Below are 6,062 nucleotides of genomic sequence, written 5' to 3'. Positions count from 1 at the left end.
AATCACACAATCAGCCATGTAAGATCAGTCACCTTAACCACCACTTCCCCAACTTTGATTTTTTAAAACAATCTCTTTATCACGTTGGTTCCTTGAAATAAACATTAAAATACAGAAAGGACCAGCAGGTGGTATGGTGGTCAAGGTGCTAGATTACACAGCTGACTTCACAGTTCAGGTCCCAGGCATGGCAGCTTGAAAAGCACGCCATGTGCATGTGTATGCATGCCCAAAATCCTGAGAGGAGAATGGAGGAGAAGAGAATGTGGCATGGCCAGCCCCCTGGGGGTGATTTCTCACTTATCCTCTCTCTCTCTCTCTCCAGTGAGTCCATGTACCCTATGCAAAATAATAATTTTATATATATATGTGTGTGTGTGTGTGTGTGTGTGTGTGTATACAGAGAGATTAAAAATAAAATTAATTTATAATTCTATGTCCTAAGACAATTGGTATTAACATTTATGTGCAGATTGTGTATACACACACATACATACCTTTGACAGAAGTCAGAATTTTTATACAGTTTTGTATCACACTTTTTCAATGTCCTATTTCCCAAATTACTAACTATTCTTCACAACATAGCTTTAATCTGTGTAATGCATTATATCGGTGTGACTTAATTTACATCACTAACAATGTTACTAGCAATTTAATATGAAAGATACTTTCCTCTTTAACATTTTTTAAAATTTTTACTTTTTACTATTATTGATACAAATGGCATTGTAATGAATACATACAAGTAAATCTTTTGAAAAGTCAGGATAATTTGAGGATAAATTCCTAGAAGAATAATTTACCCCCAAATCCTCAGTTAAAGGTTTTCACATTTTAAAAATGCATATGTATCAAATTATAGTACTAATATCAATGCATAAAATATTTTTTACATTTAAAACTACCATCTTTTTTAGTACCTATTATAGTCCAGATATTTCAGTTATTATTTCATTTTCTCTACAGTTAAAGGAAATAACCTTTAAAAGTATAAAAATAACCCTGTATGCTTATTGTTAAAAATACTGCCATTATAAAAGTATATTAAAAATTTTAATTGCCCATAACAGTGATCATCATTATTAAACTGTTTTTGTTTTTAATTTTTAGTCTATCTTTTATATAAATTAATTCGTCTGCAAACATTTTATGAGCATCCATGCTGGAAGAATCTGACTTTCCCTTGTTCCTGAAATTATTTATATCTGGCATTTTTTTCAGTAGTCTCCTTTAATCCTCATAACAATCCCTCGAAGTATAGAGCACTATTACTGCTGTCAGGTAGAATGTTGGACCAAAAACAAACTTTGAGAACCGTATCAGCAAGGACTTGCCACAATCTGGCTGTGCCTCTGGCTGTGCCGGTATGGATCTGCCACCCGGAATTCCTGATCTCCATCCCCCTGGTGCAGACTACAGCCTGAGGTGTGGAATTGAACCTGCACTTCACTGCCATGAAGCAGGGTGATCTTATAACTAATTGTCCAAACAGAGACAATTTTGTATCAAGGGGAGCACGATTATTAATCAGTGTGAGATAGCATGTTAAATTGACGCTCTCACTGACAAACCAAAATGTATGGTCACCCTGGATTTTCAGATGTGAAGCTCTTTGAAATGCTCTGTAAGAGTGGATTTCAGTATATTTCAAATGTGTAGGAACTAGTTCTCAGCCTCTTGCTAGGCTGGCACTCTGAATCAGGACAGAACACAGAGATGGGCGGTCCTTAGTCTGTGTTCAACAGGAAAGTGCTCAAGCAGCTGACGTGAGCATAACTCAGTGGAATAGAACGTAGGAGGTGATAGCACTGCAGTAGGCTGCCTGATGCTCCAGTGCGCCCCAAACCTTTTTGTCAGATGGAGAACTAAGTTTTGTTTCTTTTTGTTTTTTAAAGTTTTTGCCATCGGGCACATACACTCACCAAAGAGACAGAAAGAGACAGTGCGAGGGAAAATGAGAAGTAACCTCCAAGGAGGGATAGCCATGCAACAATCCCTTCTCTTCCATTCTCCTCTTGGGATTTTGGGTACATACCCACATGCACCCTGTGTAGTTTCAAGCCACTGGATCCAGGACTGGAATCATGACAGACCATGTAGAAGTCCAGGACCTTAACCACTATGCCACCTGCTGGCCCAAGAGAACTAAGTTTTGTTTCAATTTTTAGAGAGATTTTTACTGTGGGACACATGTGCTCATTGGAGAGACAGAGAGACAAAACAGAGAGAAATCGTCCCCCAGGAGGATGGCCATGGGACATTCTCCTCTTGGGATCTTGGGCATGCACACACACATGCCCAGCATGAGTTTTAAGCTGCTAGGTCTGGTACTTGAACCACGGCCGACTACACATGCCCAGCATGAGTTTTAAGCTGCTAGGTACTTGAACCACGGCCGACTATGTTGGAGCCCAGTGATATAACGATTAGGCCATCTGTTGATCCAGAGAACTAAGTTTTAATACTTCATCCTCTGCTTAGAACTGCGTATGCTTTTACTTATTCAGTGAAGCAACTGAGTGGTCTATGTGAGTGTATAAGAAATGTTTAAATTTAGGAAAAGGGATTAAAGTGTTTCTGGAAAGGAGACTGAGAAGCTGAAACCTAGCCAGCCTTCAGAGAAAGGATAAAGATATCATCTTAGGATTCCACTGAGATGAAGTATCTGTGTAGGTCTGGTTTCCTTTTTCTTTTTCTTTTTTTAATTCAATCAATACATAATTAAATCAAGAATTAGCTTGAAATTATTGGGATGAATAGAAATGTCATTATGCATACTTTAACCCTATGAAGTGAGATGTTCTTGTTTTCATTTGTTTGCTGGTTTAAATCTCCATTCAAACAAGACGAGAAGATCAAGGCCCAAGGTCAGTGAGAAAACTAGCAAGGAGCAGAACAGAAATTCAAATGCAGATGGTCTGACTCCACTCTCTCTCTTTTATTCTTTTTCTTTTGGCCAGAGAGCACCTATGCTCACTGGAAAGAGACAGAGTGATAGAGAATGAGAAGGCTTCCCCCCAGCCCCTATGGGGCATGGTCATGCCACAATCTCTTCTCCATTTCTCCCTCCTTTCAGGAGTTGGAGCACACACATATATTTGACATGTTTTCTTAGCCAATGAGTCTATGACTTGGACCATGTGGTTGGCCATGTGGGATCCAATGGGCTGACCAAAGCCCATTCTCTTAATATGACCCTTCCCTGCTTCTGTGCATGTTGAATAGCAGGCATACACACAGCAGAGTGCTCGACTACATGTGTTCTGGGCACTCATATATTGTGTACATTATAAATCATATACTATTGGGTCATCAGAAAAGTCATGATATATTTTTCTGTTTTTCTATGCAAAGCTGCTTCATGACTTTTCCAATGGCCCAATAAATAGAAATTTGAAGAGGGTGAGTTTAAAAAACCATATATTTTGGGGGCCAGCAGGTGGTGTGGTTGTTGGGGCACTGGATTACACATGGCTGACCACCGCAGTTCGAGTCCTAGACCTAGCAGCTTACTTTCTCACTTTCTTTCTCTCTCTCTCTCTCTCGTGCATGTGCCCTAAAGCAAATAAAATATATAAAATATAGTAATAAAATAAATAATTATTTTAAAAACATACATTTTCCAATAAGTTTATGAATCCTGGTACATTGTTCTTGCATGCTACCTTGGTGACTACTTAAATGAAAAGCTGCTAATGAGTAAGAAGGAAATGCCATGTTCTCTGTAATGTGTGTACTCACAGAAACGTCACCCACCTCTGAGGGCCTGGCACTGTGTTCGATTCCTCTCTTAGTTATGAAGATCCAGAGCAACCCCAAAGACCGTGGGCTGGGAGGAAGACGAGGCAGGCATGGGCTTGGGAAGGTGCCATGCTATTCTCTACCCAGGGTCCCTGAAGTCTGTGATGGAACAGTTTCCTTAGTTCTGGAACTATTTTTTTCTTAAAGCTTGACAGATTTTCTCAGGAAAACGTTGTAATAAGCAACCTGGAACAGCATCTCGTGTTTCCTAACTTTGGTCTGAAATTCTGACTGTGGAGTGTGGTATGGCAGTGGTTATCTCAGACTCATCACATGCTCGGATCGGTGATGATAAGGTGTCTTTGGTTAAGAAACAACAAGGAAACGACTATTTGCCTACCAACTTCAGTCTGGCTGACAAAAACTTCCCAAAACTGGGGTGCAGGGGAAGGGGAGTCACAAATGGTGAGGTGGTTTTGTTCAGTTTAATAAATTATTTGTGAGTACTGGCGGGGGGAGGGAGCTCCTGCTTGCTCTGCATACTGTGTGCTCACATATGGTGTCTTCAGTCCTCACAGCAAGTTGTAAAAGGCCAGGGCAGGGGACAACTTACAGATGAGGAGCGGAAGTAATTTCCCCACAATCACACAACTAGCAGGAGTCTAGGCTGTGATGCCAACCCCAATTCTATGGCCCTCCAAGGCCCATTCTAAGAATGTGTTGTACCCCAAGAATGCACTGTACCCTGCATGTGAGAGACAGGTGCAGGTAACTGCAGTAGCAGGGCAGGCGCCATAACACCTGGGAATGGATTGTGTCACCCTGAAGTGCTGGCTGGTAGGTGCTGTCAGGGAAGCTCCCCTCCCCCCCACTGAACTGGGAGTGCTCATCTATCAGTAGATGATAGTAAGGGGACTCACAGCCCAAATTCATAGTAAAGAGACCAAAACACAGAGGGAGCCGCCACCTAGAGGATGCATCTGTCCATGGGTCCTGGCTGCCTCCATGGCTCTTACTGAGTTTTTCTTATCAACCAGCCAAATGGTACATGCGATAACTCTACAACATATTGACACCTGGTTAGGCTCAGGGGTTGATACCGAGAGTCACGGAACCTGCAAAATCCTGTGTGATTTGGTGACAATGAACTGAGCCGCCTTCTCCATTGTGAACAGCTCACAGAAAGCTTGCAATGACCCCATACTCAGCAGCCCTCTGTGCCACTTCGCTAGATCCCTGGTGAATCAGCAGGTGGCAGGGTCCCTGGGAAAGCTGGATGGATGTGACTATGTTACAGACCTCCTACAGTCGGAGTGGGGAAAGCACACAGCCGTGCTGCTCGGTGGATGCATTGTCTTGTACTGTATACTTGTATATGTCTGTGCTTATGTCCCCTCCCTGGTGGCCCTCTGCTGCACACGTCGATACCACTGCAATGGCCTGGGCTTAAAGATCCGGTGCCATGACATCACCTCCTCCTTCTGAAGAGCCGGTAGTTTGCTCATAGGACTGAAGGAAGCTGGGATTTTAGAACCATGACACAATAGGAACTTAGGGTCAGATTTACTGCATCTTGGATCTCACAGAATGCTGGTGCCCTAAAATTGTAGAATATTCCCACCTTCAACTGTTAGAACTTAAAGATTCTCTTGTCATAGGTGAGCTCCTTAGGATTAGTACATGCGGCATGTATTTCTCTGGTGCTTACCATGTGCCAGGCAGTGTACTTGATTCTTTTGCCGAAGACAGGAACAGAACTCGTGCTTCACGGAACCAGCAGAGAACGTCAGAACATAAGAACCACAAAATGTTAGAATCTTAGAAAAGCAAAGCATCCGTCTGCTGAGATTCCAGAGCACTAAAGGGGCAGAAGAGCCTCAGATCACTTTTTCCAGCCTGCTCTTACCTTTGATGAGGCCTGGAGCCTGTGGCGGGCATGTGGGATTAAAATCTCGCTAATAAGAACATCATTTCAGGTCGGTGACCTCACAGAATAGCCAGCCCGCAGGGTGCTCAGCGATCACCCAGTCTGGGCTGCGCATTTTACCGGTGAGGTCACTGAGGTTCAGAGAGGGGCACCTGTGTGACAAATAACAGCCCAGTCAGACCCAGATCCCGGGTGTTCCTGCACCTCTCACAGGACAGGCAGGACGGGAGAGCCTTGCGTTCCTCGCCGGCCCTGCAGACTTCTGCACCAGAGGGCCCAGCTCTTCAGAAGGAGTTTGCACTAACTTTTCCACACGGGCTTCAGCCCTGCCTCTGGTCACGTGTGCAGTAGATCCCCCCCCCCAGGCGGGGAGGCCCCCCCCCCCCCCAAT

General features: G+C 43.3%; 1 protein-coding gene and 1 long non-coding RNA gene across 2 annotated transcripts in view; one reads left to right on the top strand and one right to left on the bottom strand.

Annotated features, from left to right (window-relative positions):
* The window catches only part of LOC102491956 (uncharacterized), a 21,384-nt gene extending 15,867 nt beyond the window's left edge, over positions 1-5,517 (bottom strand). Inside the window, exon 1 of the long non-coding RNA XR_336504.1 lies at positions 5,453-5,517. This is a non-coding gene — a long non-coding RNA (uncharacterized LOC102491956). The remainder of the gene's footprint in view (positions 1-5,452) is intronic.
* The window catches only part of TENM4 (teneurin transmembrane protein 4), a 665,800-nt gene that overhangs the window by 337,578 nt on the left and 322,160 nt on the right, over positions 1-6,062 (top strand).

The sequence above is a fragment of the Tupaia chinensis genome, unplaced genomic scaffold, assembly GCF_000334495.1.
Source record: "Tupaia chinensis unplaced genomic scaffold, TupChi_1.0 Scaffold139431_1, whole genome shotgun sequence".
NCBI classification, from domain to species: Eukaryota; Metazoa; Chordata; class Mammalia; order Scandentia; family Tupaiidae; genus Tupaia; species Tupaia belangeri.
Note: the sequence above shows the minus strand (reverse complement) of the source record. Positions and strands in the feature narration are given on the sequence as shown.